Source organism: Lissotriton helveticus, chromosome 7 (assembly GCF_964261635.1).
Source record: "Lissotriton helveticus chromosome 7, aLisHel1.1, whole genome shotgun sequence".
NCBI lineage: Eukaryota > Metazoa > Chordata > Amphibia > Caudata > Salamandridae > Lissotriton > Lissotriton helveticus.
In genome coordinates, this window is record NC_136068.1 from 52,756,429 (window position 1) to 52,783,268 (window position 26,840).

Below are 26,840 nucleotides of genomic sequence, written 5' to 3' on the forward strand. Positions count from 1 at the left end.
ATGTCTTGCTTAGGCTTTTTGAGAGGTAACTCTCATCCTTCCTTCACCAGACATAGGGGTCCCCTTACAGAATGCCCAAACAAAAGCTCAAAAGGGCTGTAGCCAACCCCCTTTTATGGGACCTCTCTGTAAGCAAACAGAAGGCAGGGTAGAAGGATGTCCCATCTTCGCCTAAGCTTTTCAGGTAAACCCTTGATTATTTATACCCTTTAGGGTCTTGTTAAATCTTTCAACAAGCCCATTGCACTGTGGATGGTAGGGTGTAGTAAATTTGTAATTAACACCACACTCCTTCCACATTGCAGTCAAGTACCCAGACATGACGTTTGCACCTCTATCTGAGACAACCTCCTCACCAGGAAGCTCCGGACCAGCCCACTCTGCACCAGCCGAGCCTGGGCAGGGCCAACCCGAACCAAGACCACGAGGACATCCCCCAGCGACTGGGACCCAAGTTCTAGTGGCCAAAGACCCTCCTCGACGAACCAGCCGACGCCTGCAGACTCAGAACCAGGGGCCACCCCAACCGCGACCAGCCGAGGGTAAGGTTTTCCGATCCCCAAAGACAACCCTGCACCCGGCGCCCCGCGGCCCCCTGTGCCTCCCTTTGGGGTACCTACCTGTGCTCCATCATCCCAACTTAACTCTCGAAGTGCTGGTCGCCCCTGGAGAGTCACCGTCCCCGGGCCTGCAGCCTTTGTTCCTTTTTCAAGATCCTCATTGGATAACATTGAGAGCCCGACGGCTCAAAAGCACCCTGCACCCAGCCGCCCGAGTGCCGCTGGCTTTGACCTCTTTGCCCTATCCTACTTCCCCCCTTGCCCAGAGCAAGTAACCAGGAGCCCAGCTCCCAGAGCCGCGTGGCCTGCTAGCCAGCCGTCACCAACCGAAGGCCCCCTTTCCCTCATTGGATAACATTGGGCCTACCTACCTCTGAACCCAGCCACCCCTGTGCCGCTGGGACTGAACTAACTGTACTCACCTGACCCTGGGGGACCCCTGAGTCTACGCCCAGAACCCTAACTTCACCAACCAAGTGCTCACCTGGAAACCGGTAATTCATTTACCTGCCATTTCTATAACATTGACCCATTTTGACTCGAAAATTTTCTAAGTGTGAAGTTTTGAAAACTGAAAATCCATACTAATATTATAAAGAAACCAGGTATCAGAGCGCTTTACATAGCACCAGTTACGTTACATGAGGACACACATTCATTTTTGTTAGGCACAGGGAGATTAAGTGATTTGCCCAGAATCACAGGATGTTTGGCGTCGTTTCCAAGACTCGAACCCAGGTCCCCAGGTCCGAGGTCGAGCACCTTAGCCATTAGGCCAACTTCTCTATACATTTAAAAGGTAAAAGAACCGTGCCAGCAAAGTAGTCCCTTGTGGGCATGTCTGCGTTGTGCTGTGGGCGTTGGCTGGGGGCGTGACTAACGCTGGGGTGTGTGGTACGGCCATCACATCGTGGGCTGGGGGCGTGACAAACGCTGGGGGCGTGTGTCCGCCCTTCATGCCATGTGAGTCGTACATACAAATGCCAATTATGTTGCTGCGCAGTATCAAGGGGCACGCTGGGGGCGTGTGTCCCGCCTTCATGCTATGTGAACACAATTGCGCCGCATCAAGGGGCACGCTGGGGGTGTGTGCTACGTTCCGCCCTTCATGCCATGTGGGTCGTACATTAATCAGAAGATCGTCTGCTGTGGCCGTGTGCTGGGGGCGTGACAAACGCATTCACCTGGAGGCCTGGTAAGTAACGTTACTGCAGTCTCTCCTGCGCCCTGTTACTGAACTCTCTCATTCAACGAAATTACACGTGCCTGCTACCATCAACCAGGGCTCTAGCCGGGCTCAGGCGGCGGATCAGTACACTAATTACACGCGCCTGATAACATCAACCAGGGCTGCAGCTGGGCCTCAAGCGGGGGAACACGCGTCTGCTAACATCAAACAGGCCTGCATCTGGGCCTCAAGCGGGGGAACACGCAAATGAGCATGTCTGCGGGGACAATTACTACAGTCTCTCCTACTCGCTGTCACTCAACTCTCTCATTAAACGGATTTACCCGCGGCTGATAACTCTCTCATTCAACCACATTACATGCGCCTGCTAACATCAACCAGGGCTGTAGCCGGGCTCAGGCGGCGGATAACTACACCAATTACACGCGCCTGCTAACATCAACCAGGGCTGCAGCTGGGCCTTCTCCGTCCCTATTCTAATAAAACAAAAAATGTTGTCTACTGCGAGATTTTAAAATAAATTGCCCTTGCCAAATACACACATTACACACATTCTATTTCATACCCAGACAACATCGGGATGGGCTGCTAGTATTCCTATAAAATCAGCCAAAGTCCGAATTCGAAAATACTCACCTGTGATCAGGAGAGAAGCCGGTACTGTACCTTTCAGCCCAGTACTGAAGCGCAAACGTAATCCCTAGCGGGTTTACTAGTAACCTGTAATTTCTCCATAGGAACCCATTGTCTGATTTTCTATAAAATTTCTTCTAAGTGTCTACTTTTGAAAACTGCAAATATTCTTTAAATATCGTACGAAATACTGAAACGCAATTACCTACCTGTTTTGAGTTAAGCCCCCAGTGCTGGCCCTAGGAGACTAGTGATGGGGTACAAAAGTAACGCGATCGTACTTTACCTGTAACCTGAATTTCCTCTCATTGGATAACATAGTCAGAATCACCTTGAAAAGTTTCTAAGTGTGAACTTTTAAAACAGCTTTATATTCAGGAAAAGTCATCACAGTAACTAAAACGTTTTTGCTAATCTGGTTTCAGCTTAGACCTCAGGACTGAATCTAAGATCTAGTCCTGGAACTACCAAAGTAATCCATAAAGTAATCAACTGTACTTTCCTATGAAAACCCATTGAGCTCAATGCTAGAGTGTGTTTCAGAACTGTATTGCTTATTAGCTACCCCTTAATTATTGTGAGTACACACTCCTCTGCAAAGTATTTACATGAGAGTACTCGTACCTCAAAAAGTATATTTTTATAACTGTTGGTTCTAAAAATAAAACAACTATATCTGAGTATATAACAACAATAGGCCTAGAGTTCAGTTCTTGAGTGTGTGAAACCTTTTGCTGACTGAGTGTGTACAACAAATGCTTTACACTGTCCTCTGGCACTGCCTTACTGCTCGACCAAGCTACCACTTTGGAGAGTAAGGTCAGTTCTGACTTTAACCTCTGTTATACCTTTGGGGGTTGTGGACTCTATACACACTGTACTGCCTTATTGTCCAGTATATATAGAGACACTTTCTCACAACCAGGTATTGCAATACATTCAGGGATGGTGCACTTTCCCACCTGGGTACAACAATGCTGTTCAAAGAAAGACAAGAAAACAAAAGTAGAGCTTCACTGCATAGTGAGGCTGATGTGTTTGGATGTGAATGAAACCAACCTGGCCACTTTGCAACAACTCTGTCTAGCTTTAATTAGTTATGTATTTATTTTTCATATGTAAAACCTTTTTATTTCTCTTCATCCCGAGGCTGCACTTTCGAATAGAAAAATATCAGAAAAAGGGCATTTTTCACAAGAGTGTTTTCTTTTTTGGAACCATTTCACAGAGAAGCAACTAAATGAAAGAAGGGAAGAGAGGTTGTGAACAGTTTCTTCAAGTCACGGTTTAAGTGAGGAGCAAGACAGAAAGAGGGGGAATAATAGGAAGGGAGGCAGCTGTCAGCACAGAAAAGAAGAGGACATTGTCTGTGTCTTCTCTGGGCAGTAAGGAACAGAGAGTCCTTTTCCTTCTCTGCCAGTCCCCAATCATCCACAAAAGCAAGACAAGCCTTATATGAATGCCTTGGCTAGTTCTGCCATCCTGGGACACAGATTTGAAAAGAAAAAGTAGGGGAACGGAATCACGCCGTGCCCTTCCGATCCTGCCCACTTCGACCACTGAACGCAACTGGTTCTTTTGTACAGCGCCCTGACACCTTTGTGTAATGTTCGCGCTATATAAAATCACATTAAATAAAATATATATTTTTTTTAAATGTGCACGCTCACAGCGTAGCCTTCGGTTAAGCCTCTCGGGTGTCGCTCCTTTCTGGTGTGAAATGCCGCCAGTGTTGCCAGATTTTGAGACCCATCCCAAGCTCAAAGTCGCTCAAATATAAGCCCAAATCCAGCCCAACGCAGATCAGTTCCAGCCCAAAAAACAGCCCAAAGTAGCAAGTCTCAAATTATGCACAAATAGTCATCAGAAACAATTTTAAGGACAAATATACATTCTATTCAATATACAGATAGTGGGAGGGAGTTAACTGGGCACCTGCCTTAATGCCTCTAATTTTTAAGACCTGTCCTCACTGTGACTTTGTCATGTGAAACAGGCACTGCTCAGATTACAATAGTAGGAAACAAAGATTAAGAAAGGCAGACATAGTGTTATGTGCAATTTACTGCTCCCTCTAAATTGTATTTTAATAAGGCCTGTAGATCTCAGTGTCTTCATTATTCAATACATTATTTTATTTCTTATATAGAGCACTGCAGGGGTATCAGAGTGCTTTACATAACAGACGCATTGACAATAAATCATGCAATTGTGTAAATCAACGTACAAGATGTGTTGCATGACTCGGTGAAGGTTAAAAGATGTAGCAGTTACACATAGATCACTGGGCAATAGTAAAAGGATTACCAATTATGAACTGCAAGGAATAAAAGGATCTGTGTTCAAAGCAGTAGCCCACTAACCTAGCTACATTAAAAATAAATCTGTCATCTGCATATGACATGATGTGTAGTGCTTTGCAGGAGACACATTAAACTTCTACACTACTTTGATTCAGATCTAGGACTACACAAAGCAGAGATCTCTCCGACAAATACTTTAACCTCCAGAGTTTTCACCAATTATTGTTCACTGGGCACCTCTGCAGATGTCTTAGCCCCATAAAATATTACAAAACGCAACCTTTGCAACCAATTAAGCATAACCGATGTAGTACCATGCTTCTCCTTGTTGCCAATTTCTTTATGGCAGGAAAAATTGTGTGGCAGATAAATAATGGCCTAGGGTGACTACTATAATTGTAGCACACTTCCACCTGAGAGCTGTTGTGGACCAAGGGGTTAAATAATGGCCTAGGGTGACCGCTCAGGGAAACACCAGTTAGCAGCAGTATAACCGGGCGTGCCAGTCAGTGATTTGCGGCACTCATTCCCTACTTGGATGTCTGCTTCAGGTGGACACCACAATGTTGAGCTCCCTTGGCTGCTATGTTTTCATGACACTCACTACTTTCTGTGCGTACTTTCCTTACATTTTAATTTAAAACGCACAAAAGAAAATGAAAACCACAAATAATGGGAACATATTTTTGGATCCCATAAGCATTCATGCCCACAAATGTTCGGCAACGTCGTCCTCAATTGTTGGATTCATTCAAACCAATTTCTTAATTTAAACAAGTTCATGTTAAAACCTATAAGAAACACGCCTCAGAAACCCGGGGGCGGGGCACTCACAGTGACTATGAGACACAGTTAGAGCGACTGTACAAGTTACATGTGGGAAATGGGTGCCTCCTCAGGGAAGCCAGCACGAGACATAAACACATTTGCCCCAAAGCCACAGGAAACCAAAAGCCTTTTCTCCTGTGGGGTTAGCAAAGTACATTTATGTTAATGGCGTACCGTCCTGCAACACACACATTTCACACCCACGGTAATTGCGGGCGGGATGCAACTTGTAAGTGAAGTAGTAGGTAGACGAGGAAACGTGCAGGGAGAGAAAGGCAGTTGCTTTCCATTAACAAAGGCGCCCACCGACCGACGTCAGTACTCGTAATTGTATAAGGGGCGCAGCCCATAGCCCAACCTTTTGAGTATCCAATAAAGTATAGCCAGTAAAGAATAGCCAGGCGGCCGCGGGCCAGTGCAGCATAGGCCTGAGTCTGACTCGGAGTGACTGACGACAAGTGAGTGACTGTACTGTCACTCACTGACACTGATGGTCGGTCCCGAATCGACTCCCGACTGAGGCAGGCCAGGCTGGCAGCTGAGGGAGGAGGCTGTGGCTAAGCTTAAACGTTACTTTAATGAAGAGAGAGGCACACCCGAGGTCGAGGCGGTACCGCCGGACTCCGGAGCAAGTCTGCTGCGCGACCTGCGCTGAGAGGTATATGGAACCGCGTGGGAGCTTGCGAAAAAATGATGCCCAGGACTGTCATTGGTAGCGCTTTCACGCGCTACAAGATTGACGGCCCTGGTGACCCCCCATCGGCCCACACACATTATACTAACAAGCTAGGTGGTGATCTGTGGTGCAAGTGCTGCGCGCCTGTGCACAGTGCGCTTGCACTTACACTTACAATGTTACACAATCACGTGACGCTCATGATGCATCCATGCATGATGCTGCAGCTGCTTTGCTTAGACTATGTGGGTGGGGTCATCATGTGCTCACAGGCAGGCCCTCATCGGTCCTCCTCCAATGAGCTTTCCTCCTCTGCACCCCTGGGCAGGCCTAACCTCCTCTTCACCCCTGGACAGGCCTCACCTCCTCTGCACAGCTGGACAGGCCTCACCTCCTCTGCACCCCTGGACAGGCCTCACCTCCTCTGCACTCCTGGACAGGCCTCGCCTCCTCTGCATCCCTGGACAAGTCTCACCTCCTCTGCACCCATGGACAGGTCTCTCCTCCTCTACAGGAGGACAGAAGAGCCCAGGGTCCTCAGGGCTCATGCCGGGTGAAAAGCTCCTCTGAAAGGGAACGGACTCTGGCACGTGCCCCGGGTCTCCCTCCCCCTTCTGCCTCCTAACCAACGGTGGATCTTGTGCCTGCACTCCGGTCCCGTCCTTTCCTCATGGACCTATCCGGGTAGCCTGCAACACGCCTGCAGAATTTCTCGATGGAGCGCCCACGGAGCCTCTACCATCATGGCCACTGGCTCAGCGGAGATGCCTCACTGCTGTAAAGTTTGAGCTGGCGGCTCTCCCCATCCGACCGCCACCCTACTCGAGGATTTTGCCCATTTATCCACGCATTGCGGACCCCAGAAACGATCCGGATGGCCTGCTTGCACCCTCCGAGTTTCTGGAGGGAGCGCCCAGAGAGCCTTCAGCAACATGGCCGCTGGTTCGGTAGAGATGCCTCGCTGCTGTGGAGTCTGAGCTGGCGGCTCTCCCCCCTCCGACCGGGAGTGGTGGTGATTGCGGCGAGTAGCCTGAGAGGAACCGCTCCAGTGTAATCCAGGGCTAGAAACCGGAGCCTGTGGAAACTGAAGCCTGCAGTGAGTGATGGCGGTCCAGCAATTTAACCCTGGACATGCCTACCCTCTAGTCGCGACCTATATTGCTTGGCACACTGCAGCCCCTTCCAGATCATACCCACCCCAGGCCCCCAGAGAACACTCTTCATTGGAGCGGCCTGTCCCGCCACGGACTCTCATGGACTTCTTTACTTTTTCTTTTGTCCTGGCCCCTCATTTTGCTGATGTTCTCGGCCACTTTTCTCTGCACCCCGACCCGCCATCTTGTCCATTCCCTCGTCCTTGACCCTTTTACCTAATTTCCCCCTTGACGATCCTCAAATGTTTCTTCCCTTTTCTGATTTGCCTTTTCTCCATACCCTTGTATCCCTCCCACCCTCCCTTGGTGCTGTGACTGCGTACCCCCTGCGACTTAATGGAACTCTGCTCTCATGGTTTTTTTTGGGGTTCTTGACCTGAGAAAATCTATGTGTATACCGGAGACGAGACGGGACCGGAGAGCAGTTGTTATCGCAGTGGTGTTCGTGCGGGGTGAGTGTCGATACTGCATCACAGGCGGTGGGGAGGCTTTAGGCAAAAGCGAGGGGTTGCAGAAACATCAGATTCCCCATGCTAATAACACTGCACAAGTCATACAAGTTCCACAGAGCGCTAGCGGCAATGTCGGAGGAGACAGTACGAGGGCGGGAGGCGGCCTCGATTGAACTATTCAACAACCTGCCTAAAATTACGAACAAAGGTGCAGCCACTCCATCGGGCACTCAATCGAATCCCTTGACGAATGAAGGGCAAATAAAGAATCTTATGAAACGTATGGAGAAATGCATGCGCAACGAAGTTACCAAGTGGTTGGAGCCTAAGTCGTTGCCCATGTATATAGCGGAGGGTCGCGTTCCACGTGGGCTGCGAATTCTCCTAGCGCCCAGCTACGAGAAACCCCACCCTGATATGTTAAAAAAATGGGGACAGAGCAACTTGGACGCATCAAGCAACCTGTTAAGATCCTCATAGAATACGCAGAAATCGATCGTCTAGAGCTACTAAAAGAAATCGATGATATTAATATGGAACTGTTGAAATTTGAACCAAATTACCTTATAGCAACATCTAAGAAAGAAATTCAGGAGCGTTTGACCAAACATGAGGAAAAGATAAAGGCTTGTAAAGCTTACAAATTTGCGCGCGATAAAGATGATTACGAACATGGACGTATTTATACATTTGCGCGCAAGTTCGACAATGCCAAACAAATTAAAATGAGTCAAAAACGAGCCCCCGTAAGTTTAACATCAACTTTAATGGTGGAGCAACGTAACAGTGATGTAGAGTCCGCTCCTGGCACAAGTGATACAGATTCAACAATCAGCAGCCTATACTCAGATGATGGTAGCTCGGTAGGGGCGAGTTCAGGGTGGCCCCAAATGGTACTAGACCTAGGTGAGGAGGTAGATTTTTTAGTGAATGCACGTCTTCAAACTCTGCGCCCACGAAATCGGCGGCAGCCGCAACAACAAAAAGGACCAGAATCAACCGACGACGTAAAGAACGCCGGAAAAAACACAAATGTAAACAACAAAAAAAGAAACAACATTGGCGCAACAGAAAATAAAAGACAACACTATTGTCAATTCATCTACCACAACATTAACATCAGCGGAAAATCAGCTATTGAGTCTAGGACTGTCATTCTGCCCCCTTACTGATTTCAATTATACCTCTACCAGGATCGACGTCTTTCGCTATATACGTAAACTTAAATTGCGTAAGTTCTTTAACATCAAAGATGGACTGAATAACACCAATGTGACCAACACAGAACCTTCGGTTTCAACACTTGAGGCCCGAGATGTAAGAGCACTACTGACTTTGCAACAAATGGGCAATATAAACACTAACACAGATCCAATTGTGTCCACACAGCAAGAACTAGTGGAAGCGGAAATTGAGCAAACAGGCGCGGGTATGAGCCCGTTCAGACCTGCGTCTTGTTTTATGCCAACCATGCCAAGAGATGCCATAGACTCCTTTCATGAGGTGGTGACATCTGATTTAAAGAAATTGTATCACCAGGTGAAACATCGCTAAAGAATCAAAAAGGATAAAGAAAAACAATATTGGCACTTGTATCAAAACTTAAAAATGACCATAAGAACATTGTGTGTAGCTCTGACAAGGGAGGCAACATTGTGGTTTGGCCTCAGGAACAATACATCGCCGAGGCCAACAGGCAACTTTCAGATACCACATGTTATCAGAAAACAAGTCTCAATCAATATGATCATGCCAGGGACACTTTGAAAAAACTACTACACAAATACAGAAGGGAAGGCCTAATATCTATCCAAGAGTTCAAGTTTCTGAATGTTGACCAACCGGTTATGCCCGGTTTTACCTAATACCTAAGGTACATAAGGGAACCCTACCGGTCCCAGGCAGACCAATCATATCTGCCATCAACAGTGTGGCAGAACATTTGGCGCAATATACAGAATATTTTTTACAAAACCTGGTGACAAATCTACCCACCTTTATAAAAGACACAGGAGACTTTTTAAAGAAAATCAAAGACATTCCATGGACAGAGAATTCCTTGTTCATAACTTTAGATATAGAAGCTCTCTATACGAGCATTGAACATCACACGGGTCTGAGGGCATTAGAATATTTTTTGAGTACCAGACCTTTACAATGTTATAACCATAACAAGATGTTATTGGATTTTGTGACATGGAGTTTACATCACAACTATTTTGTCTTTGGTAAGAATGTCTATTTACAAAAGAGGGGTATTGCCATGGGGGCCTGCTTTTCCCCCAGCTATGCATGCTTGCACGTTGGCTGGTGGGAGAAGCGGGTCCTCATGGGGGAACACCGTAAGACATTTTCGGAGCATGTAGCACTGTGGGTTCGTTATATTGACGATGTATTTTTAATTTGGAGGGGGGATGAAGACAGTGCTAGAAATGTCATTATAAGCCTCAACACCAATCAAGAAAATTTGAAGTTTACATGTAACATCAACAAACATACTGTAGACTTTTTGGATGTGAAGGTCTTTTTGAAGGGAGATAAAATAACTACTACCCTACATAGAAAAAGAACAGCGGGTAATTCCACCCTCCATGCGAACAGTGCTCACCCACGCCATGTCATTGACAATATACCCTATGGGGAATTGCTCCGCCTGAAACGGATCTGTAGCAGTGAAGAGGAACTACTTACATGCACCACTGAAGCACTTGCTAGATTTAAAGCTAGAGGGTATAGCGAGAGAATACTCAGCAAGGCTGTCAACAAGATGAAGGAAAGGACTAGAGAGTCGCTTTTCACATCTAAGGCCCCCACTGGTGAGACGTCAGAAGATCCTGAAAAATCCAATATCAGGTTCTTCACGTCTTTCAGTTGTCAGGAAAGAAAGATTTGGGCAATTCTGACTAAGAACTGGCCCATACTAATGACAGATGGGGTCCTGGCACCCCAACTTCCTAGCAATCCTAACATCACTTTCCGCAGGGGCCCTTCTATGCGTACCCATGTATCTAACTCCTTCCCAGAATTACTTAAAAGTCAGTCTTGGTTTAAACCCCGGCTGGGGTTTTTCAAATGCTCAAGTTGTAGGGCGTGTAAGTTTGGCACCAGTACCACCAAGTACAACACCCCATTCAGTCCTGTTCCATTGCCCATCAGGGGGAGCTACAATTGCAAGACAGGGTATGCTGTTTATGTTCTGGCGTGCACCTGCGGCCTGAGGTATGTTGGCAGCACCAGGCTACAGGTGCATGCCAGAATATTGCAGCATCTTCGCGCGATTGTTAACAATGACAGCTCCTACCCTGTCGCGAGACACTTTAAAAGTGTACACAATAATGACTTACAGTGTCTCAGCTATTTTGTACTCACCTCTGTTCCTAAACCACACAGAGGAGGAGACAGGGACAAGATGCTTCGGCAATTAGAATCTAAAATGATTCTTGAATTGGACAGTAAAGTTCCAAATGGACTCAACACGACAGAGGACCTCTATCATTTTTTATAGGGTCCCATCGTGGAGGAACTTTTGCTGGCTGGCACCATTGAATATCTGATAAAATAATACATTGATCTAAGGCCGCCTCCACCCTTTAGTAGTACTATTACGTAATCAAATAATTTGAAATGTTTTCTAACTTTGTTGATCCAACCATAACATTTTTTTAAGTCACGATTTATGACACTTGGGATGCAGACATGGCTTATTAAATCCGGCTGCATCAGGATCATGCACTACACCATGGAGGTTATTTCTTTTTTTAGCACATTTAGCCAAACATCCCAGGGTTTTGCCCATAGGTTTACAATACAGAGGGGTTGCCATCTATACTTGATGTCCCCGATTCAAGTTATGTTGTTTTTACCGTATTTCAGCTACAGTTATATCAGTACTTAAATTATTTGCGTATGTTGCACTAATTATCATGTTTACATTGCGAAGATTTGCACATCCCAATGGAAAAAGTTTTTATGGAAATATTGTGTTTCCAGTATGATTTTAAGTATACAGATTAATACTTTTAACTTGCGAAAATTTGCACAATTCTCAATGTTTACAATTGCGAGATTTTGCACATTGGTATTACGTTGTAATACGCACTTTTTTCATCAGTACTGTAAAAACTATGTTTGGTATTTTCTCATATGCATGTATGCAGGGACTTATTTTCATCTATGAATTTATTCAGCATAAGAATTGATGTTTATTTTGATTGTCTATTTGGCTACACTGTACCCACAGTGATAGAGCGAGAAAATGGAGTTTAAATGTCTATCTATGGACTTTGGCTCACTTTATAGTATGTTGTTTATGTTTATATGTCACATGGTGTGCACAACAGCATATAAAAATAAGGCATTTCGAATTGCATTTTGCTGTGATCAAGGGCATCCGCCCGAAACGCGTCAGTCCGCTGCGCTTTTGAACTTGGTGCAATAAAATCACTTTGCCTTATCTTTGGGATTTGTCTGGTCTCTGTTCGCCGGAGTCGGAGGTTCGAGACTATTCGTTTGAATTTATATATATATATAAATATGTATATAGGATATGCAGTGGACCTTTGTACTCTCTACCATTCCTATGTGACTCTTAGAGTATATCCATTCGTATCTCTTCCTTGAGTGACTTTACTATTTGTATATTTGCAATTTTTCTTTCTGTTTTGTAGCTTTTCCTTGTGTGACTTTACATCTTGTACATTTGCAATTTTTTCTGTTTGTATCTTTTATGTAACGTTCTTATGTAAGCGCTCTGACACCGTCGGTCGGGTAAAGTTTGCTATATATAACATCGCATTAAATACATAAATAAATAAATAAAAAGCGCTTGATGTGTTAGCACGCGCAGCCGCTCTTTTGCCACGGGCCCTTCACGCCACACGGACTCATCATGGTCGGCTCCACTCATAGCCGGTAAATTGCCGCACACTGCACTAAATACCGCCCAAAAAGTAGCCCCCGGCCCCCCCACCCCCCCGTATGGTTTTTCCCCCCGCACAATTGGGAAAAATGTTGCCCAATCTGATAACACTGAATGTCGCGCCGCGTGCCAAGGCGCGCGCCCTCTAGCCAGCCCTGCCCTAACAGCCTGGCCGCGTGGCCGCACGTGCGCACGCGATTTCACCCGCCCTCGTTATTTTACATATTATTTAAAGATGTGAGAGACGCTAACGGGCGCGCACGCGCGCAAGCGGCGTCACGCGCCTCAGAGCCGTTAGGAATGTGAGAGACGCTCCCGCGCGAACAGCGCCGCGTCAGGCGGGAAGCGTCACTCCCCTCTTGTTTACGGTTGACTCCTGTCAGAGTCCCGTGTTTACGTTTTGATATTCCAGAAGGGTAAAGAGCTGGTAAGCGAAAACATAATTTGTATATTAATTAATCCCTATTCTTTTTACCCTGACAAGCCATCCCCCGACACCGTTTGCTTCAATAATCAGAAAAAAATGTCAAATTGTGTTTTCTTCGTGTGTTTGGTCTCTTAGATTTATATTTCAAGGAAGAGACCAAATTTGTTTTTGCCAAGTTGTCGTACTAGCATGTCAAAAAAAAAAATACAAACCAGGGTGGTAAAATACCGGTCAGATGACAACTTTGGTAGTGACCAGTGCTTTTTAAGGGAGTGTGGGATGTTAGAAAGCCATTAGTTCACAAATGTATATACATAATATAGAGCCTTTAGAAACGAGAAAACCCTGAATCATCTAGCGGCTAAGTAGATATTAGCAATAAAACATTCAACAGACATGCATGCTGACGCACACAATTTAGGCTGAGACTCGCATTTTGTAATGCTGAAAATGGCTATATTTTGACCTTTCCTCTGCCTGTTTTCCGTTTCAGTTTCAAGGCATGCAAATAGTGAAAACATTCCCCCAAATAGATTTACCCACAATCTTCCCTATTCCTATGGCAAAATATCTGCATGCATGGATACAGTACATGTGAAAACTAAGTACTGACTGGCATTTATTCATAAACTTTTGCCATTTCAACTACATTTAAACGCTAGACTTAAATGTCACCTACATCTGAATACATGACATTCTTATTTCCACACACAATGCATAGTGGCTAACCGTGACACACGTGTATATGATGTTTTTAATATAGAACTTGGTGCTTCAATTTTGCAGAGAATTAGCACTGTACATAATAGCATAGCTGCCAAGGTTTCAGATTGCTGTGTGTGACATTTCCATAATTTCAGTGAAATTATGAGTGACATTTCAACGACTATGAGTGACACCTTCTCATGAGCAAAATCAAGTAATGAGGACGAGGGAAACAATTTAAATATCAGAAGTGTACACCCATTTGAGCAACAAGAAACTCTAAGAAGATCTTGAAACTGCTGCAAAGAACCAGAAATGGAAGGGCAGTCTCCGGAGACAGTCTGAATGCAGTTCTCCATAACATAGGGTAGGCAGGCACTGCAGCTGAGCTGCTCAGAAGACGAACCATTGATCTGATCACTCATGACCTGCGCCCGCCTAAATAAGCAAAGTTGATACCATAGCAAGTGCATCTAGGATATTATACCGTCACTCAGGCAATTACTGTTTTTGTGAGTCTGGCGACCTAGAGCTGCGGCAACAGGCAGGCCCTGTCACACTCTGCAGTCCGGCTGCAGATCTCCATGGCAGCATAAACTTCATGAGACAGTGTAGGAACGACTTAAATGAATGCAGGATTTAACAGAAAAAACATACTTCCTTAAACAAGAACACAGGTAGCCATTGGACAGAAAGTGTCCGCCTGGCTTAAAAGGCAACAACTACAACTCTTGGGATATACAAGGAACACATAAAAAAATACCAGGTGACGTCAGATATATAAGGGTTAGCAGTATACTTTAGGGGAAACGTTTGTATACTTCAAATTAGGCAGTGTTCTTACGTGAAATGAGTTGAAAGTCACACCCCATTTGCACGGGATTTATGCAGAAACTACAGTGTCTTTGGTGCTCCTGAAAACATGTTTTACACCTTGAATGCTTTACCTTGGCAAAGACACTACTACGACAACCACAGATTGAAATTATGGTCCTCAAAGCAGCATGTGGTGCCCTGAAGTAAGCCAACTGAGCTATGTATCAAGGCTTATACTGAAGCCCGCAAGTGCAGCACTGCTACACAAACATACTCACTGTACTGCAGTGCTGTGGCATGGGCACTGTTTCAGCATGTCACATGGTGGTTAATGGTGCTGCTACAAATAATTAAAAAAAAGACCATGAGGTGACAGTTCACTCTCGGTAACTAATAATGCTGTGCAAGAAAGAATTCTTCTCTCACAGCCACGAGAGAAGTGTTTCTCATCAAATTATAGTGACACGCAGTGCCTGGTCGTGCATCTGCGGGTAAGATGCACATTTTGCTGGTGTTTAAACCTACTCTCGCATGACACCCGCAAAATAATTGAACAGGAGTGCTTTGTTTAAAATGTATTGCCTGATTTGTTCCTAAACTGAAGGGAACATTTTTTTTGTCTTTTACGCTGGGTTTTTCAGTAGGGGAAAGGCACAACTGATCTACATTTTCTCCTTCCTTAGAAGCGAGGTGGTGGTGTACTGTGCTGCCTATCTATGCTCTTGCGCTGATGGGCGGCTTTCTGTTTTCAATCAAGGTGTTAGAGGTGTTAGATCCTCAGTGTGAGCCTTTGACATGTATTTGTATGTCAGTGAGATGCTGATTGCTCCCGTTGTAAAGTTGTGCACCACCCCCTGCGCGCCTCGCAGCATGTGCCTCCGTGTTTTCACACTGCCCTTCCCTGACAGTAAGGTAGAGGATAAAATAAGATTCGCTGTGACCCTTCCCTCCAACTTGGCTCAATTATGAACTGCCGCAGCTGGAGCCCCCTATAGTCCACCGGTGCCTGTTAATACACTTGTATTGAATGGAGGAAGTTGAAAATTCACAAGTTTCCCAAGAAAATGTGATTTTACCGCGCTTAAGCTGCCACGGCAAGTGCCCTGGGGTGGCGCCAGGGAGGGCCTTGCACTCGTCACGTCCTCTGAAGTTTCTGTTGACATAGTTTTTATCACCCTAATTTACAACACTTCCCCCCCCTCTCCCTTAGACAAACACCAACTGATAGGAGCCGTGGCCCATGGATGGCGCTGCAACAGGGAACGATGGGATCTCAGTCTCGGAGGGCGACGAGGTCGTACTTCCCGGAGAGGCTGAAACTAATTTCCAAACCTGCATGTAGTTTGAGGGCAGGCGCGCTATCAAACAGATCTGCGTTAGGAATCACCACCAGAGAGTCTGGAGTTAACACGAGTTGCCATCTATTTGCGTTATTATATATAACGCATGCAGGTACTTACTTGGGCCGAGGCCGCAGATATGTCAATCCGGACTCGAAGACTACATAATTGCAGGCGTCTGCGGAGTCTCCTCAGCAAGGCTGGCTGCAGAAGGCAGAGGTAGGCCGGGAATCACAGCGGGCCGTGGCATTTTCGGTTTGGCGCCGGGCCCGCCTCCAGACAGTGATAATTTCCTGATTCCTGTTGAGTGCCGGTGTTCTGAGAAGCGCTGTACCCCCATGACTGACTGTACCCCCTACGTCACGGGGGTGCAGCAAATCTCAGCACCGAGCTATTCGCCATCGTCCCCCCATGGCGCTTTGTACCCCCTACGTCATGGGGGAGGAGCTGTTCAGGTGCTTTAGTGTATTCAGAAAAAAAGGCAGGCGCGCGTCGCCTTGATTCAAACAAGCCTCAATAGCTCAGTTGGGAGAGCGTTGTACTGCAGAGCTGGAGGACACTGGTTCAATCCCGGGTTTCGGCATAGATGCAACTTGTGCTTTTATTTTTATTTTATTTCTGTATTTATTTATTTATGCGATTTTATATAGCGCGGACTTTACCCGAAGGTGTCAGAGCGCTTCACAATAGGACCAGTAATGATACAAGAGGAAACAATTGCAAATTAACAAATTACAAAAGCAAACGTTAAGTTACATGATCAAAAGTGACAATAGTGAGCAACCAAAATACATGAGGTAGCAATCGGTACATTAGAGGAGAAAAAAGTGATATGTGTGCAGGTTACAAAAGCACACAAAGTACAAGTAGAGGTATAATACTGCAATAAATGGCAGACACTCCAGCACAAGAACAAACGTTACGTAGGCAATGGTGGCACTTGTGCAAGTATCTAAAGCAAACAAAAGTGAGAGGTAGCATACAGTGTGTTACAAGAGAAAAGTGACATGTTCAAGTTACAAAAGGGTACCATAACAGGTACAAGGATAATACTGGAAAAAATGGTAAACATTCAAACTACCAGAACACACTCGGAAGGAACTTCCATAGTCCTGGACAATAGACTTTTCAATAATGGGAGGTCTTCCTTCAGATGATAGCGAGGGTGTGAATTAGATTTGGAGGTGTCTTTGGGGGAGGAGTTGTAACGTAGTGGTTACCATAAATGAAGACACTGCAAGTGTAGAGGGTTTGCGTCAGGTTTATTTAATTTATAACCTCTAAAGAGCGCCGAGCCGATGGTGCACCGCTCTCGGCTTTCGCGCTAATCCTGGCGCCTGTGTGCGCGCAGCCAGAACATGGCCGCCTGCACGTCACGTCGGTACGTGACGTGCATACACTAGACTGCACCACCACATATCTCGCCCTTTTTCCCAATACAGAAACTGTTAACTCACAGTCCGCCGTTCATGTCAAAGTCTCTGAACCAGGCTGTTTTGACCACCGCTCTCCCCCTCCGGGTCAGTCTCACCGGGGTGGATGGGGTACCTCCTTCCTGAGTCCTTTCATCGCTCCTTCCACTTCCAAATGCAGCCTCACTATTTTCTCTTCTATTCACGTTACCTTCACTAGCCAACGCTTGGTTGGCACCACCGGGTATCTCTTCCTGCTGCTCTCGGCTCTTCTCATCCGGATGCATCTCAGAATGTTCTTGCTCTGCAGCTCCTTCCTCCTTGTCTTCCAGGTCTGCTCCAACCTGGTCCCAACGTAGTACTTTGTTGCATCTTGCCATGCCGTCCAGTGACCACACGTTTCCGTCACTTAGCAGAGCTGCTCTGCCCATCACTTCCTTGACCTGCATAGGCTTGATATACTTGCTGTCTCCTTTCTTTTGCAGCGTTGCCAACTTTACTCGCACCCATTCTCCTTTTTCCAATCTTGTCTCCTTCACGTTTTTCCGGTTGTTGTAGTGCTTTGAGTAAATGGCTTGCGCCCTTTCCAAGTTGGCTCGCACCACTGCAGGGGACCATTCGCTCACTATAGTCTTTTCCTTCCACACTCTATTGTCTTGAGTGAATGGTTCGCGGCCTCTTAATATCTGGAAGGGGCTGTACCCTGTCCCTGTAGGGGTGATCCTGTACGCCCATACCAAGTGCCATATCTCCTTTTCCCAATCCTTGTTGTTGGAGATAGCTGCTTGAACGGACCCCGTCACCACTCTATTAAATCTCTCCACCAGTCCGTTTCCTGCGGGGTGATATATTGACGTGTGCTTGACCAGTATGCCATTTCTCTGCATGAAATTGTTCCATTTCTCTGACCTGAATTGGGGACCATTGTCGCTCAGGATGGACTTAGGGATGCCTTCCCTCACAAATGTGTCGGCCAGGAACTTAATAATGGTCTCCGCATCCATCGCCTCATCTATTTTCAGCTCAGGCCACTTGGAGTACCTATCCATAAGAACACATACATACTTTTGGACTCCGTGTATGTCCAGTATCGGGCCCAGAATATCCGCTGATAACTCTTCCCATGGGTTCCTAGGGGGATCGAACTTGCCGAGAGCCGGGCGTAGTGGTTTAAGTGTCTTATCCGCCCCTTGGCACTGTGAGCAGTCCCTGACATGCCTCTCAGCCTTTACGTCCATCCCTGGCCACCAGTAGTTTTGCTTGGCTCTCAATTTCAATTTCCCTATCCCCAAGTGTCCTTCATGGAGAATGTCCAATAGTTTGGGGATGATTCCTGCCGGGGGGATGACTTTCTCCCCTCTGTATACAAACACTCCTAGGTCGTCCATCGACAACTCTTCTCTGACTTCGAAGTATGGGTTGAGGTCCCCACGGGTTTGTATTTTGTCTGGCCATCCCTTCGTGATGTATGATTTTACTTTTTCTAGGATCTGGTCTTCTCCATATGCTTCCTTCCATTCCTGATGTTCTATGGTTTTCTCTTGGTCTTCTGTGAGTGCCACCATTTCTTCCGCCCCTGCTTGGTCTTCTCCACTCTGATCCATGGCCACTGCTCTACTCAGATAGTCTGCCACCCTGTTCCTACTGCCGGGGATGTGTTCGACATCGTATCTAAATTCTAGCAGTTTGAGAGTCATCTTTGAGATTCTGGGCGTAGCACTTGCGTGTCCGCTGGACGTTAGTACCTTCAGTAAGGGTTTATGATCTGTTTTCAATAGGAAACGTGTGCCCCACAAAAACTGCCTGAATCTGGTCATGGCCCATACGACCGCTAGCATTTCTTTTTCAATTACGCTGTACTTCTTTTCAGTTTCACTCAGTGCGCGGGATGCGAAGCTGAGCGTTTCCATTCTCCCCTGACCTCGGTCTTGCATCAGGACGGCAACCAGCCCCTTGTCGCTGGCATCGGTGGTGAGCACTGTGTTACCTTAGGGGTCATATCCTTGGAGTGGTACTGCTCCTGCCACCTCTCTCTTGATGACTTCAAATTTGCCTTGCGCTTCCTCCGTCCAGCAGAATTCTGTGTTGTCTCTCGTCAGTTGCCTCATGTGGTGGGTCTTGGAGGCGAAGTGCTGCACGAACTTACTATAATATTCCGCCATTCCAATGAACGATCGGACTTCTTCTTTGTTGGAGGGCGGTGGTGCTTCGCAAATGGCTCTCACGTTGTCTGCTTTCGGGGTAACCCCTCGCACCTCTATCTCGTGTCCTAGGTACGTCACGGACTCCATCCCTATCCGGCACTTGGTCCATTCAGCTGTGAGGCCCTTACCCTCAAGGATCTTTAGTACTTTTCCGAGTTTGTTGTCATGATCCTGTCTGTCCCATCCCATTACCAGGATGTCGTCCTGGAAGTATTGGACTCCATCTGTGTCTTTGAATAGTTGGTGCATCAGCTTTTGGAACACCGCAGCCGCTGATGCTAGCCCGAACGGCATGCGGCGGAACTGATAGCACCCAAATGGGGTGATACACGAGGTTAGTTTGCGGCTCTCCGGGTGCAGGGAAATCTGGTGGTAGGCGGAGGTCAAATCTATGGTTGAGTACCATTTGACCCCCCTTGTGCTGGCCAGCATTTCCTTGATCCTGGGCAAGGGAAATTTCCCCACCACAATGTTCTTGTTCAGTTCGCGTAGGTCGACACACAACCTGACCTTCCCGCTTGGCTTCATCACTACTACCAAGGGCGCGAGCCACTCCGCGCATGTGATGGGTTCGATGATCCCTTTCCTCTCCAGATCCTGTAGTTCCTCTTGCACTGCGTCTCTCACCGCCAATGGCACATTCCTCACCTTGTGGGCGACCGGTATGGCATCTTCCTTCAGGATTATCTTGTGCGCGAACTTCTCCATCCTTCCAACTGTGCCTCCGAAAACCTTAGGGTACTCACTTTTCCATTTGTCCAGGTCCGCCCATGTTCCCGGTTCCGTGAGTAGTATCTGTTCTTTGCCCCCTGGATCCAACTTGATGCCCAGGTCGCCTTGGTCAAGCCATCCTAGGACCGAGGGTCCTCTCTCTGATATGTAGAGTTTGCAGAACGCAGATCGGCCTCTGAACTCGAAATGTAATGGTCTGAACCCAGCCATGGGTATTCGGTCCCCATTGTACGTCACTGGTCGGATGTCCAGCTTTTCCAGTTCTGGGCCTAGGTGTGGTGCAAAGCTCTCCTCCCATACTGCTCTCTGAATGATGGTGTAAGGTGAACCCGTGTCAGCCACCACGTTTATCGGTATTCCTCCAATCGACATCTCCAGGACGGGTTTCATTGTTCTCTTGCCGTCAACACTCGGTACTTGACCATCTACGCCTAGTACTTGATCCTCGATATAAATGACTGTGACGACATCTTCCTCCGTGCCCTCTTCTTGTTCTTCACTGTCCTGTCCGATGTATTTCACCACGCTCTTCGCGGCCTTTCTCCGACACACCTTCTCATAGTGGCCCACTATCCCGCAGTACATACATTTTGCGCGTAATGCTGGGCACTTCCTGTCGTGCGCCTCGTGGGACCAGCTCCCGCACCGGTAGCATGACTTCTTGTTGCTTCCCGCTTCTTTACCCGGAGGGCCTGGGTTGCCTTGCCATCTGTTGGGTCCCTTCGCCGCCGACCCCTTGTACTTGTGGTCCCGGCGCGGTTCCTCATCGTCTACTCTGTTCACCATGGCGGTGGGTGCCGTCTCCTTCCTCGTTGCTTCCGCACACCTGCGCGCCAGTTCTGCTCTTTTGACAATCACCATCACTTCCTTCAGGGTGGTGTCTCCGCTGGCCCACAGCTTGTCCTGCACTGCTGTGCTCGTGGTGTGCATCACCACCTGGTCCTTGATGAACTCTTCTTCCCAATTATCGTACTTGCACGTGGACGCCAGTCTCTTCAGGGCTGCAACATATTCCTCCCCTGTCTCGCCTGGACGTTGTTTCCTCTGCTGGAAATTAAATCTGTCTACCGACACACACACCGCCGGTCTGTAGTGTTCATTTAGGTCATCGATGGCATTGGCATGCACGTTGTCGTCCGTGCTTCCTCTTTCCTTTGGCACCAGGCTCTTGTATATTCTCAGACCTTCTGGGCCTAGGTTGAGTAATAGGATACGTTTTTTTCTTTTAGGATTGAACACCTCCTCGCTCTCGTCTTCCAATACTTCTATAAAATTGTCTATGTATTCTCTCCAGTCCTCCCACTTCATTAGTGGTTCCCCTGGCCTGGGTAGAAATTGTACTGGCGCCATCGCGTATCCCGCCTGCGCACTCATCTTCTCACTCTTGATCGCGGAGGGCGTGCTCCCTTGGTTCCTGGGACTGCCTGGTGTGTTGTCTTGCTCTTCCTTGCTTGTGTGAGACTGGGGACTACTTGCGTCCGCCCCCTCGCTCTTCGGTGGGGGATCCAGCGCTGTCTCTCTGTCTCGCCGGTTGCTGTTTGGTTTGGCGCGCTTTGCCTTGGGCTTGCTTGGTTTGGCGCGCTATCTTGTGGGCTTCTGGGTAGTGCCCTGTCCCTTCGGTAGGTTTGTTCTGCCTTTCTGGGCGATCCTGGGCTCTGCCACGCTCTTTAGGGCTGGTACCTGTGTGTTTGATTCTGGCTAGTCTCGCCCCGACCTCCAGCTCTCTTGACCTTTCAGCGCTGTGGTCCTGCTCCTCTGCCACGTGTCTTCTGTACACCGGTGTGGTTGTTGGTTCCCTCGGTGGCTCCTGCTCGTGTCGTTCCTCGTGGTGGGTGGATCTAACATCCCACCCTCGTCGCCATTGTAACGTAGTGGTTACCATAAATGAAGACACTGCAAGTGTAGAGGATTTGCGTCAGGTTTATTTAATTTATAACCTCTAAAGAGCACCGAGCCGATGGTGCACCGCTCTCGGCTTTCACGCTAATCCCGGCGCCTGTACGTCACGTCGGTACGTGACGTGCATAAACTAGACTGCGCCACCACAGGAGTCAGTCTTAAGTCAAAATCAAAATCAAATTAAGATCAAAATACGGCGGTCTATCCGCAACGCGGGTGGCCTTATTAGACTTAGTTTTTATACCCGTTTACACCCCTTTTACAATAAAGGCCTGACGGATCTCTGTTATATGTGTTCATATGTACTTCCACCTGTTATAGAAGGGATCTTGCAGCTTTTCTGTATTATTTACTGTCCCTTGGTTTCTCACGCTTACTAAGTGTTCCCGCCAGGAATTGTTTTCGCCCACGGGCGGGATACTTGAAATGTTCCTTGACCGGTGGGGTTTTACCAATGTGCGCTTCTAGTTGCAATGCCTGTGCAATTTGCATATAAGCTTCATGCCTCAACTGCCTAGACGATGTCTTTGTGTCATAACACGAAATGGTTAACACTTCCGGTCACGCAGCCTTAAGACGCTCACGTTGGTGTGGAGATGGCGTGCTCTCATTTTATAGATTGACTCTACATACGTTGGCCCAACTGGACGCTAAATCCAGACGGGGCTGGGAGAGCTTGGCCCCGCTCTGGGGTTCCAGCGTTACTACTACGCCACTGTCGGTGGTGGTAAGGTATCTTACTAATGCCAAGGGTTCCGTATTCAGTGCAGGTAGGTACTATATATTGTCCCAAACTAGTACCTTCACAATGTACTTCCATGGGTACGTCGGGGACTACTTCCTATCATGGCGCAGTTTCGCGCTTATCCGCTACAGGCCTTGCCAAGTGGCTGAGTGCGGATTAGAGCCGATTACGAGCCGGGGGGAGTAACCCAATCAGGTTCCACTTATACCAGTTTGGATTACGCCCTTCGCTTGTGTTCCCAAATTGCTCCTAGGCTCTTAATGCCTCAAGGTCAGACGGAGCAATTTTTTGACTTACGCCTTACCGGCTGTAACAACAAGAGGGCCCTCGGAGTGCGCACACGCTCCTTATAACTAGACATGGCTCTTACGCCTTTGTGGGCTGCAATGATTTGGACTACAGCTCAGCTCAGGAGCCGGTTATATTTTTAATTTCACTTCTGGTGTGCAAAGGGTTGGCTCCCCCTCTTACTCCTCCGTGATTGGTGCCTTGCACTACAATATTACATTCTGACACCCTTACACGGGCGTGATTGGTGCTTGGCACTACAATATTACATTCGGACACCCTTACAAGGCTGGGTGAGTTACAAGGAGGATCAAACGTACATTAAAGGAGCATTCGCTCCAGAATGTACTCGGTGCCAATCGGGATTTTTCCGTCCCAGTGTCGGTCACCAGGGCCCCAGGTATACAGTCCTCAACACGGTGTGGTAAGCCCTATGACCGCCCATCATTATCTGGATGCTCCTCTCACAGCGGAAGAACTGGGAGATGCTCTGGGACAGCTTAACGCGGGCAAAGCCCCCGGACCGAGCGGTTACCCTTGTGAATTCTATAAAAAGTTCCACACGCAACTAGGGCCCCACTTTCGGCGTGCGCTTGAAGCGGCGCAGGGTAGGCTTTTGTGGTTTTCCAGAAACCGGGTAGGCCCCCTGATAGGCACGACTCTTATCGCCCTATCTCGCTGCTTAACATAGAAGCCAAAATACTGGCCAAGGCCCTGGCTAATCGGTTGCTTCCGTATATCACGGAACTGGTACACCCCGATCAATCGGGCTTTATGCCCGGTAGGGCTACACGCCATAATATTCGGCACGCGTGGGCTGCGATTGATGCCATGGGGGCCACAGGTGAGCAGGCGGCCTTGTTGCTTGCTGATATTAACAAAGCGTTTGACTTGGTGAGCTGGACGTTTCTGTTCGCGCTCCTGCCCCGTCTTAACCTGGGCCCCGTATTTCTATCATATATTAAGCTGCTCTATACGGACATCACAGCTACTGTGCGTGTTGCCGGGGCGGTGTCAGAGACCTTCCACATTGGCCGGGGGACCCGGCAGGGATGCCCTTTATCCCCGTACCTCTTTGCCCTTGCTATGGAGCCGTTGGCCGCCTGGGTCCGTATGGACGCGCAGATGCGTGGCTTTGTGTGGCCCTGGGGCCTCTCTGATAGGATCGCGTTATACGCTGATGACGTTCTCTTCTTCCTTACGGACCTGCGACGCTCCGGGCCGCGAGTGTTGGAAATTATGCGGGTCTTTGGAGAGGTCTCGGCCTATATTTGAACATGGGTAAATCTACCCTGTGGGTCCTTGGAGGTGGCACAGTGTCGGACCCTTGGACATTGGACCTGCAGGTGGCGACCACTGGCTTGCAATACCTGGGAGTGTTCCTGTCGGAATCTGCGACCCTCACGTGGGAACGTTCTGTACTTCCGGTCTGGGAGCGGGTGCAAGCCGACGTGAAAACTTGGTCCCGAATGCCCCTTAATATCTTTGGCCGATCCGCCATCTTTAAGATGGTAGCGCTTCCACGCCTTCTGTATCAACTGCAAAATTATCCCCATCCGGTCCCGACCTCATGGTTTCGGCAGGTGAATTCGGTCTTGGGGCGGTTCCTATGGGCTGGGGGTTCTGCCCGGGTGGCGCTACGTACGTGCTTTTTATCTACGTACTGTGGGGGCCTCGCCACCTCGGACCTCCTGTCCTACTACCAAGCAGCTCACCTGCTCATCCTAAATGACTGGCAGTGCTCTTAAATCGTTCCAGGACCTCAGTGCGGAGTTCCACATGCCACGGTCCCAATTCTTCCGGTATTTACAGCTCCGGCATGCGCTAACACCATACATTGCCGATCTTGACTCGCTCCCCGAATTCAGCCCTATTGAGGCGAAGTTGTTCATGGGTGATCTCGGTGACAAAAAAGTATCCCGGATATACCAAACGGTGGTCACTCATTGCGCTTCTGATTTACTTCCCCTGCGGACGGCCTGGGAGGCAGATGTTGGTCCCATGGACGAGGATGATTGGCGAGAGGCCCTGGAATCCCCACGAGACACTGCCATCGCAATGAGGCTCAGGTTTATTCAATTTAAAATTCTCCACAGGGCTTATTTTACCCGTGAACGCCTCTGGAAGGCGGGACTGATTGAATCGTCGGAATGCCTGCGTTGTGGGATGGAGATGGGCTCGCTGCTTCATACGGTGTGGCTGTGTCCTGGGATAGCTGGCTTTTGGAGAGGTGTGTGGAATTGCCTGTCTGAGGTACTACACTGGGATCTACCCCGCACCCACCGGCTGGGATTGCTCCATATTCTTGCAGGAATGGGGGGGAATTGCTATAAGCGCCATCTATTGCTGTTGGGACTTGTATTAGCCAAAAGAGACCTAGCCAAGAGACCATGGAAAGACGAACGGGCACCTCCTTTGTGTGTATGGAAAGCGGGACTAGACTTCTGTATGGGTCTGGAGCGCCCGATCTTTGAAGCGCGAGGGTGCCCTCGCAAGCACTTTAAGATATGGAAAAGATGGGCCGATTACAGGGACTTGCCACTGGACCCCCCGATCGACCCCGAAGAGGAGCCCTAAGCTCCCCCATTGCATGGGCCTGTGTCTTGCGCCTTGGCGGATACACTATACTCACACAACGCTGTTTCCCCCTTTTTACACGTGCACAGGGTTAGGGTGGGACTGCGGGGTGGAATTAGTTGAGGGTGGTGGGGAGTTGGGATGGGATGGGGTGGGGGGTTGTTTCAAATAAATAAGATTTGTGATGATTTCATTTCGACCTTCGATCCTGCTAGATGTAATGTATCCAAATGCTTGGTGGTTTCTCCTGATTGTGGGGTGCCACATTGATTGCCTTGCTTGAATTCCTTAATAAAATCGGTTGTGAAAAAAAAAAAATTGGATTGGGAAGTGAAGAACAAATTTATTCGGATAATGCTTCCTCTTCCAACATTAAAAATAGTCAAGACAGGTAAAGATATACACTGTCTAATGGTGGAACGTGGTCAACATGTTTCAGCAATTCACGGCCATTATGCCTTGCTTTCTTCAGGACCTATTTGACGACTATGGCTACTGCAGCAAATGAATACCAAAACGTGTAATCAAATTGTGAAATAAATAAACAAATAGTGAATCAATAGACAGACTGGCACAAATATCACCTGGAACTCCTAGGTGCAATGTCCCGTCTCCTCTTACAATTTCAGTTATTCACCGAATTGTAAGGTGTGAAGACCTCACCCCACCTGGCAGCGGCTCAGGGCAAAAGTGAAGCACCGCTCTTTCAGTCGGTACTTCAAACCGGCATCTGTGCCGACTGGGGAGGGACCAATGGTCATCTGCTCGGCCCATTCCTGTTTGTGATAAGACATCTTGGTGTGTGTGTGTGTGGGGGTCTCTCACGGAACCCCAAATGATGACGGGCGGTTCCGAGTGGTGACTGATGGGTGTTCAAGACCATCCACAGGTTTGGCTTATCTTACTAGTTTTATAAGAGTCAGGGTGTAGCTGCTGGTATCAGTATCTAGTCCCAGTCCGAGTACACTTGCCACTATTTGAC

At 47.9% G+C, this 26,840-nt stretch overlaps 1 protein-coding gene and 1 long non-coding RNA gene across 4 annotated transcripts in view; one reads left to right on the plus strand and one right to left on the minus strand.

Moving 5' to 3' along the window:
* Nucleotides 1-16,357, minus strand: part of LOC144768015 (glutathione S-transferase kappa 1-like) — a 217,278-nt gene extending 200,921 nt beyond the window's left edge. The window contains exon 1 of the mRNA XM_078651410.1: nucleotides 16,122-16,357. The gene's annotated coding sequence lies outside the window, so the exon portion shown is untranslated. The remainder of the gene's footprint in view (nucleotides 1-16,121) is intronic.
* Nucleotides 1-26,840, plus strand: part of LOC144768016 (uncharacterized) — a 463,846-nt gene that overhangs the window by 8,369 nt on the left and 428,637 nt on the right. For 2 of the 3 annotated variants that reach the window (XR_013598415.1, XR_013598414.1), the window contains exon 1: nucleotides 13,008-13,140. The exons of the other annotated variant lie outside the window; for it this stretch is intronic. This is a non-coding gene — a long non-coding RNA (uncharacterized LOC144768016). Of the gene's footprint in view, nucleotides 1-13,007; nucleotides 13,141-26,840 lie in introns of those variants that run through there. 3 annotated transcript variants of the gene reach the window in all.